The sequence below is a fragment of the Dipodomys merriami genome, unplaced genomic scaffold, assembly GCF_024711535.1.
Source record: "Dipodomys merriami isolate MVZ:Mamm:240054 unplaced genomic scaffold, mDipMer1.0.p SCAF_415, whole genome shotgun sequence".
Lineage (NCBI taxonomy): Eukaryota > Metazoa > Chordata > Mammalia > Rodentia > Heteromyidae > Dipodomys > Dipodomys merriami.
In genome coordinates this window covers 918,493-928,278 of record NW_027205771.1, presented here as the reverse complement: position 1 = coordinate 928,278, position 9,786 = coordinate 918,493, and the positions used below count along the sequence as shown (strand labels likewise).

General features: G+C 44.3%; 1 long non-coding RNA gene across 3 annotated transcripts; it reads right to left on the bottom strand.

The window, feature by feature from the left end:
• Window positions 1-4,205: 4,205 nt before the first annotated feature.
• On the bottom strand, window positions 4,206-5,738 carry LOC138807203 (uncharacterized). Of its 3 annotated transcripts, XR_011366086.1 has the most exons (3): window positions 5,614-5,738; window positions 4,887-5,244; window positions 4,206-4,643 (listed from the first exon to the last, which is right to left on the bottom strand). It is a non-coding gene; the product is annotated as an uncharacterized lncRNA (long non-coding RNA). The 3 variants fall into 3 exon arrangements; XR_011366085.1 differs by having other exon boundaries at window positions 4,206-5,244; XR_011366087.1 differs by lacking the exon at window positions 5,614-5,738 and adding an exon at window positions 5,498-5,583 and having other exon boundaries at window positions 4,206-5,244.
• Window positions 5,739-9,786: the final 4,048 nt, after the last annotated feature.

Below are 9,786 nucleotides of genomic sequence, written 5' to 3'. Positions count from 1 at the left end.
TCACTCATGTAACTGTAACCCTCTGTATAGTATCTTTACAATAAAAAAATAAAATAAAATAAAAAATAACCAAATAGAAAAGGGCTGGAGGCATGGCTCAAGCAGTAAAGCACTTGCCTGCTTTGCAAGTGCAAAGTCCTAAGTTAAAACCCCAGTACAAAAAAAAAAAAAAATACATTGCTTTTTCCTATTAACTTCCTGGCACGTAGCATGCCACATGGTAGCATGTCTACCATAGCTGGAGGTGAGTAAGGAATTTTGTTGTTGTTGTTTTTGGTCAGTCCTAGGACTTGAACTCAGGGCTTTTGTGCTGTCCCTGAGCTCTTTTGCTCAAGGTTAGCACTCTAGCACTTTGGGTCACAGAGCCATTTCCAGTTTTCTGGTGGTTAATTGGAGATAATAGTCTCAGGGACTTTCCTGCCCAGGCTGGTTTTGAATCCTGATCCTCAGAGCTCAGCTTCCTGAGTAGCTAGGATTATAGAAGTGAGGCACTGGGGCTGGGAAGGTGGCTCAGTGGTAGAGCGCTTGCCTTGCATGCATGAGGCCCTGGGTTTGATTCCTCAGCACCACATAAGCAGAAAAAGCCGGAAGTGGCGCTGTGGCTCAAGTGGTAGAGTGCTCGCCTTGAGCTGAAGAGCTGAGGGACAGCGCCCAGGCCCAGAGTTCAGGCCCCACGACCCAACCCAAAAAAAAAAAAAAAAAAAAGAAGAAGAAGTAAGGCACTGGCACCTGGCAGAAATTTTGTTCTTAAAAGCCCTGAGAGGTTGAATTTAATTGAAGAAGTATTTTCCTCCATTACAGTAAGTAGCAAAACCAACCACCTAGTTTCTGACCCTCTAAGGCCCTAGATCATCCTTCCTTTGGTAAGAAGCTGGAAAGCTTAGCCACTCAGGAGCCAGAGAAACAAAGCCCCACCCTGCCTCACCTGCCTGAGAACTCTTCCCACAGTCCTGAGTGTAGACATTGTAAGAATCTCCCACCAAGCAGAGTCCTGTTTTGCTGAGTGAATTATCATTAGGAGGAATAAGAGAAGTGTCAATAAAAAAGAAGGCAGTTCCCAGAGCTTGGCCTAGCCCCAGTAAACTGTAGAAAGAGGCTCCAACTTCCCCATCCCCAGCTGCAAGCCCAGGCCTGTTTCCTGACACACAGAAATCTGGGCACCCCAGGGACTGAACAGGGCTCTGAGCCAGCCAATGAGGCCTGTACTGTTTCTTTTCTTGGAAGATGCCAGAAGCAAATGGAACATTTTAGAGTTAAGCTTCAGGCTGAGCTGCTTTACTTCTTCCTTTCTGTTCTACAACAATCACCTATGATGGGTCTCAAAACAAAAAAAATTCTATTGAACCAGAGAACATATGGTAGGACATGCCTGTAATCTCAGCACAGATAGAAAGACCTCAAATTTGAGACCAATCTGAACTACACAGCAAGAATTAAAGTCCTATTCATTTTCCTGGGTTGTTTTTTTTTTTTAATGATGCAAGAACCTCTTCTAGTTGTTTATTGGTTTTCTCTTCCCTACTCCCTCTTCCTTCCTTCCTTCCCTCTTTTTTTCTTTTCTCACTTCCTCCTGTCTTTTTTTCTCCTCCCTCCTTCCATCAAAGTGAAAACTAAAAATCCTTCAGCCATGCTACTATGGATGACTTCAACCTGCCCACTTTGTCAGCTGTCAACCTGACAAACTGGTTGTCTACATCTCCCCTAATAGATAGGTATGAATAAATAAAAATGCTACTAGGTGGGAACCATTGACTCATACCTGTAATCCTAGGTACTCAAGAGGCTGAGGTCTGGAGACTTCATTTGAGGCCACCCTGGCCAGAAAAGTTTGAGAGACTCTATCTCCAGAATAACCAGCAAAAAGCCAGACTGGAAGCATGGCTCAAATGGTACACCACTAGCTGAACAAGCAAGTGAGCAAGTTCCAAGGCCCTGAATTCAAACGCTATTACTAGAGGGGGGAAAAATCCCTACTTTAAAGCCTAGGCTCTAAAGAAACTTGGATTTCTGCTGTTTATTCATGAAGAATACCCTCCTAAGAGTACTCTGGCAGGGGCTAAGAATGTGGCTTAGTGGTAGAGTGCTTGCCTAGCATGCGTGAAGCCCTGGGTTCAATTCCTCAGTTCCACATACCCAGAAAAAGCCAGAAGTGGTGCTATAACTCAAGTGGTAGAGTTCTAGCCTTGAGCACAGAGAGGCTCAGTGACAGTGCCCAGGCCCCGAGTTCAAGCCCCAGGACTTGAACAACAACAACAAAAAAACCTCTGGTAAAGAGGAGGTAAAAGTAGTAGAAATACATTGCATACATGTATGGGAATGTTACAAATATATGGTAATATAGACAGACAGATAGACAGAATCAGTCTTTCTTTTTAACATAAGTGAGATCTCTCTTCTGGTTTAAAGATTAATAAAATGAAATTGTTTTGAAGCACTATAAGACAGAAGAAATTACTTGAAGATTGAGAGGAAATATCAAGTTCTTAAAATCTTTTACTACTTACTGAGGCTTGAAATCAGGGGCTCACTCTCTTGTTTGGCTTTTTTCCTCAAGGCTGGCGTTCTATCACTTGATCCACAGCTCGACTTTTTTTTGGTGGTTAATGGGAGATGAGTCTCACATTTCCTGACCTGGTTGGCTTCGAACCATGATCCTTAGATCTCAGCCTCCTGATTAGCTATAATTACAGAAGTCAGCTCTAAGCCTAAAATATTTTTTTTCTTGTTAACCATTGTATCCGCAAATCCTAAGACATTTGCATGACTGATTGTAAGCATTCAATAAATACTGATTTTTTAAAGACCACTCTGTAAGTTCACAAATTCATAGGCTAAACAGCTGGAGTTCAAATCTGTATAGCCCGAGTTACCCAGTGAAATCTTGTCTTGGAAAAACAAAAATGCACATCTGGGTCCTGCTCTGTGGTCAGTTATTTGGTTTCCTCACCTGGATAAGACAGTTGAGAGAGGTGGATATGGATAAAATGTGGTAGCACAACACATGGCTAATAAAATGTGTCCTATCATGACATTACTTTTTTTGGCAAGTCCTAGGGCTTGAACTCAAGACATGCGCACAGTCCCTGAGCTTCTTTTGTTCAAGGCAAGCACTATACCACTTGAGCCATAGTGCCACTTCCAGTTTTTTTCTGTTATATGATACTGAGGAATCAAACCCAGGACTCCATGCATGCTGGGCAAGCACTCTACCATTAAGCCACATTCCCAGCCTAATGCTTCTTCCCATAAAGCCCTAGGTCCCCTAACTCAACCAATGAAAAGAGCCAAGGAAGCCCATGCAGGAGCCATTGAGCAATCAGCCACAAAGACTAGAGATCACAGGAGGAACTCCATATCATAAAAACCACCCTCCAGAGGATTTCATTGGACTCCTCTTTGCTGTCACTCTCCAAATGGAGAGTCCTGATGCTTTCCTTTCACTTTCAAATAAACTTAGTGGGGCTGAGAAGGTAGCTCAGTGGTAGAGCGCTTGCCTTGCATGCCTGAGGCCCTGGGTTCAATTCCTCAGCACCACATAAGCAAAAAGAAAAAAGCCCAAAGTGGTGCTGTGGCTCAAGTGGGAGAGCGCTAGCCTTGAGCTGAAGAGCTGAGGGACAGTGCCCAGGCCCAGAGTTCAGGCCCCACGACCGGACCAAAAAAAAACACCCTCCAGAGGATTTCATTGGACTCCTCTTTGCTGCCCCTCTCCAAATGGAGAGTCCTGATGCTTTCCTTTCACTTTTAAATAAACTTAGTTTACCTTAAACATATTCCTGCTTTTTTATTTAATTATTTATTGCTGGTCCTAGGGTTTGAACTCAGGGCCTGGGCACTGTCCCTGAGCTTCTTGGTGCTCACAGCTAGCGTTCTACCACTTGAGCCACAGTGCCACTTTAGGATTTTCCTGAGTAGTTTATCAGAGTGAAGATTCTCTTGGACTTTCCTGCCCAAGCTAGCTTTGAACCCTGATCCTCAGATCTCAGCCTCCTGACTAGCTAGGATTACAGGCATGAGTCACTGGCACCCAGCTTCTTTTAATTCTTTAATGAAAAAATGAATGAATCCATTCCCCTAGACTGTATCACAGAGATTGTGCCAGTTACAGCAAGCCATCCCTGGCACAGGCAGAAAAGCTTACTCCTGTTTCCACAGAATTGCACCCACCCTTCCCTGCCAATCCTTTAATCACACATCCCCACACTGTCTTTCAAATGTGTACTGTCATCATTTATTTGCAAACATGTCTATTTGATTTCAAAGAAAATGCTTTGGGATTGCATTAAAAACAAAACACATTGGGGGCCGGGGAAGAAAGGCTGACAGATACATTAGTAAACAGAAAAATCTTTTTTGAAGGCTGCATGCAGATAGCTCAGATGTTAGAAGGTCCAAATTGACACTTGTGATAGGAGGAGACACCAGAATTTTCGCTGAGGGATTTTGCTCTAGAGTTTTAACCAGGAACTTCAATCCCTCTTCAATCCTCCCAACTTGCCGGCTGACCATAGCCTGCTGCTTGCATCTACGAGAGCTCCATCTGATCCTGATCATTTTCATAATTCATTAACAAGACTGCAGTTAAATATTAAATTATTCATACAAATACAAAGCCTTCCTCTCGAGGATATTGGCTATGCAGCCAGCTGTTGGGAGAAAAAAAAGAGAGAGATTAAGAAAGAGACTAAACCAAGATTTCCCAGGTAACAATGTCACAGGCCCAGAACCTCCAGAACTGAGGAAATTGGGGCAGGTGAGGCTCTGTGGCCAGTTACTGGACCGGAAGATGCTACTTGCAAGCTTGTCCCTTTTTACATGCTGTGGGAAAAGCCCAATATAGTGACAACATCTTTTGTCTTCTCTGCCGGATGCTGGGGGAAACAGGGTACCTTCTGCACAATGCCAAAGTTCAAGGTCTGTGGAAGGTCAGTCCCAGAGCCCAAATCTCAGCCTGAAGGATTTCTCTTCAGAGCAAATCAGGAGGAAGACTGTGTCAGGTTTCACAGGTCAAAGACGGTTCCAGGGATGAGTGGGTTCTGGGAAAAGCAGCTCAGCTCTTCTGCTCCGGGGCTCCCTCCTTCAGTGAAGTATCCTTGTGATCTGCAGCCTCTATGCCAGCCTCTGGCTTGGGTTCTTCTTCCTCAGGCTGGTCTCCAGGCTTCTGATACTCTTCTACCACCTCGGTGCTCTTGCTGGAGTGACAGCCCATCTCAGCAAGACGTGGAGGGCCAGATGCCCTCCAACCTTCTGAAAGGAAGAAGATCTGTGTGATAGATCTTCAGACATCAGAGGTAAATAACCCTTCCCTAGATCACTGTTGAAAACAGCTGGTTTCTATGGCAACAAGAAAACAAGCCCCATCCCACCACACACACACACACACACACACACACACACACACACACACACACACACACACACACACACACACACACACACACACACACACACGGAAGCACTGTGGGGTTGGCAGGGTTGGCCTGCTCCCTTTCCAGCTAACCTGGCTCCTTCTAGGCTCTGTGCCCCATTCTTTCCACTGGAGGAATTCCCTTTTGTTTGGCCTTTTTAACTTCCTCACAGGTTGCCCTTCCCCTGCCAACATCCCCACCTAGTTACCTGTAAACACCAGCTAGCACTTTCCCCAATGAAAAGGTGTTACTATACAATCTAACGTGGGGCACTCCTGTGTCCCACAGTCACATCCAGTGGGGGAACTCACCGCCCCCTCTGCTTGGAGGCCACTCAAGCTACCCTAGAATGCCAGCTCCACCCAGAACCAAACAATAGAGAGTTCTAAGACAATTGGCTCCCCTGGTTACCCAAACAAGGAATTGAAAGAATTAACACACCAGGTGATATTCCCTGCCCAATACAAAGCCTTCTTTAAATGGCTCACAACCCAGAGAGGTAGTTGGAACTATTTAATCATCATTTCAAAAATGCAGACATTGAGACAGAGATACTAATTTATCTGAAGTAGCTGTGAGCAAGCTGGGCTCTGGTGGCTCACACGGGTAATCCTAGCTACTCAGGAGGCTGAGATTTGAGAATCAAGGTTCAAAGCCAGCGCAGACAGGAAAATGTGAGATTCTTATCTCCAATTAAGCATCAAAAAGCAGGGAGTGGGCTGTAACTCAAGTGATAAAACACTAGCCTTGAGCAAAAGAGCTCAGGGACAGTACCAGGCCTGAGTTCAAGCCCTAGTACTGGCAAAATAATAGTAATAATAATAATAATATGGTTTTGAACGACCAGGAAATAGCAGATCTAGGATTTGAACTCAAGATGTCAGCTTCCACTTTCTTTTCCCTCTTTCAAAATGTTTAGGTACTGAGGATTGAACTCATGACTCCCAGGCAGTCACTCTTATTATCTGAGCCACACTTTGAGCTCCTTTGTGCCTGACTTATTTTCTAGCCTGGGCTGCAATCTTCCTCTTTGCGTTTCCCCACATCACTAGGGATCACAGGGGTGAGCTACTGCTTTCCTTTTCCTAACTCTTACTAGGGGCAGATAATCCTGACTGGCCCCAGCTCCTGAGAAGCCGTTAGTCCGACCAAGTAGGTTTGTGAAGATAGAGAACAAAGTCTTCTGATTCTTGCCTGACCCCCCCCCCCACCTCCCCCACGCTTCCGCTTAAGCATGTGCACAACAGTCAAGGGTGACCTGGGCTCTGGTTCATATACATCCTCAGATAACTCACACAAAGCCTCTTGGCTACTCCTCTCCCTTATACTGGGAAGGACATGTAATCTCTCTTTAGAGTTGAAATCATCAAACCCAGAGTGGTTAGATTAGCTGCTTAGGGTTTAAGGTCATGAACCTAGTAATCAGCCAGGGTCAGCAGCCAACCCAAGTTGTTGCCCCCAGAGCTTATGATCACCCCACACCCTGAACCTGCGCATTCAGGGATCTGTTCTGCAAATCCGACACCAGTGGCTCAGGCCCAAAATTCTTGCTAGTCAGGAGGCGGAGACCTGAGGATCATAAATTCAAAGCCAGCCCCAGCCTAGACAAAACCATATGATTCTTATTCCAGATAACTACCAACAAGCTGGAAGTGGTAGAGTGTCAACTTTGAGCAAAAACTAAATAAGGGGCAGCCTGTGCCCAAGCCCTGAGTTCAAATCCCAACATGCATGCACATGCACGCACGCGCACACACACACACACACACACACACACACACACACACGAGAAAAGAATGTGATAAACATTCCCCTATAAATCACCTTTGTTTGAGCCAGCCTCTTGCCAACTAGGCTTAGCAGAGTGACAATTAGGGAAATAATAGAGTGCTACTTGTGTGCATCTGTCACACAAATGCTAAAGTACACTTTGGGGGATTGACTGGGTGGTAGAGAGAGGCATCATTTACCTCCAGCTCAGAGGCCATAATTAAGGCAAACCCTCACTCGGAAATTGGCATCTTAGACCAACAGCCCTCTGGTGAAGCCTCCATATTAATTATGTTCAGCCCAAGAGAAAATCAGCAGGAGCACTGGAGCCAGGTGAGAAATGCTCAGATAGGCCTTGGACCAGTGAGAGGCGGGTCAGCAGGAACAGACCAAGCGCCCTTGGCCAAGTGATCAGGGCCAGAAATCTTGGCTGGCCTAGATTCTCAGGTCTGGTTATATAATCTGCGAGGCTCAGTATAAAATTAAAATGTGAACCTTTTTTATTTTCCAAAGATTCTTGAGAATATCAAGACCATGACTGTAGAACTTTATTAATCAATGTATCTATTTTTGAAAACAGAGACATTTTATTTTATACACTTTAGAACTCTATCCTGCTTATATTTTTGGTGTAATTTCTTTTTTATTTTTATTTTTTGGTTGGTCATGGGGCTTGAACTCAGGGGTTAGGCACTGTCCCTGAGCTTTTTGGCTCTACCACTTTGAGCCAAGGCTCTACTTTCAGTTTTCTGGTGTTTTTGTTTGTTTGTTTGTCTTGTTTTTTTAATTTGTTTGTTGTGTTTGGTTCATTTGCTAGTCCTGGGGCTTGAACTCAGTGCCTGGCACTGTCTTTGAGCTTATTTTGCTCAAGACTAGCTGAACCACAGCGCTACCCCCACTCCCAGCTTTTTCTGTTTGTGTGGTATTGAGGAATGAAACCCAGGACTTCATGCTTGCTAGGCAAGCACTGTATCACTAGGCCACTTTCCCAATCCTCTGATGGTTAACTGGAGATAAGAGTCTCCATCAAGTGGGCTGGGAAGGTAGCTCAGTGGTAGAGCACTTGCCTCGCATGCATGAGGCCCTGAGTTCGATTCCTCAGCACCACATAAGCAAAAAAGCCAGAAGTGGCGCTGTGGCTCAAGTGGTAGAGTACTAGCCTTGAGCTGAAGAGCTGAGGGACAGTACCCAGGCCCAGAGTTCAGGCCCCACGACTGGCAAAAAAAAAAAAAAAAAAAAAAAAAGAGTCTCCATCAACTTTCCTGCTTGGGCTGGCTTCAAACTGTGATCCTCGGATCTCAGCCTCCTGAGTAGCTAGGATTATAGGCATGAGTCACCAGCACCTGCTTTAGTGTAATTTCTGTGTGTGTGTATGTGTGTGTGTGTGTGTGTGTGTGTGTGTGTGTGTGTGTCTGTGTCTGTGTCTGTGTCTGTGTCTATGTGTATATGTGTGTCTGTGTCTGTGTCTGTGTGTCTGTGTTTGTGTCTATGTCTATGTGTCTGTGTTCTGGGTGCCAGTACTAAGACTTAAAATTCAGGGACAAGGCGTTGTCCCTTAACTTTTGTTTTTTTTTCCTCAAGGCTAGTGTTCTACCATTTGAGTCACAGCTCCACTTTTACCTCATTTATTTATTGATTTATTTATTTTACTAGTCTTGGGGCTTAAACTTGGGGACAAGGCACTGTCCCTTACCATTTTTTTGTTTGTTTGTTTGGCTCAAGGCTCGCCCTCTACCACTTGAGCCACAGCTCTACTTCCAGCTTTTTCTGTGATTTATTGGAGATAAGAGTCTGACAGACTTTCCTATCCAGGCTGGCTTTGAACCATAACCCTCTGATCTCACCCTTCTGAGTAGTTAGGATTATAGGTATGAGCCACCAGTAACAGACTAGTGTAAGGTTTTTTGTTTTTGTTTTTGTTTTTTTTGGTCCAGTCATGAGGCCTGAACTCTGGGCCTGGGTGCTGTCCCTCAGCTCTTCAGCTCAAGGCTAGTGCTCTACCACTTGAGCCACAGCACCACTTCTGGCTTTTTTCTTTTTTTGTTTATGTGGTGCTGAGGAATCGAACCCAGGGCCTCATGCATGCAAGGCAAGCGCTTTACCACTGAGCCACCTTCCCAGCCCTAGTGTAAGTTTTTTAAGAGATAGAAATTTGTAGTATTTTGGAACTGATACTTTAAGTCTGTGTTCGTTGTGTTTGAGTTGTATGGAAGGTGAGCACTTGTAATGATTTCTTGACCCAACTGTACTTTAACACAATCATACAGCAATAACTAAAGTGTCAGGATAGTTCTAGAGGGAAAAATATGATGGTAACCCATGCTCTGCGTTAGGGCATTTGGAATTAAAATATTAATTGAAATTCAGATCTTGACTGAACATATGAACAGCACATTTATTAAAGTTTGAATTGTAGCTAAAAGTCAAATTATCTTTTCAAAAAGATAAGTCACAAATAATGTATGAGGCCTGCTTCTACTGACATTTTTTGATCATGGGAATTCAAATTTAACTGGACAATCTGTACTTTTATTTGATAAGGAAACCTAATTATAATTTGCATGCAGGTGGATTGCATATTCTAAATGATTACTTTTATTAATAATAGAAA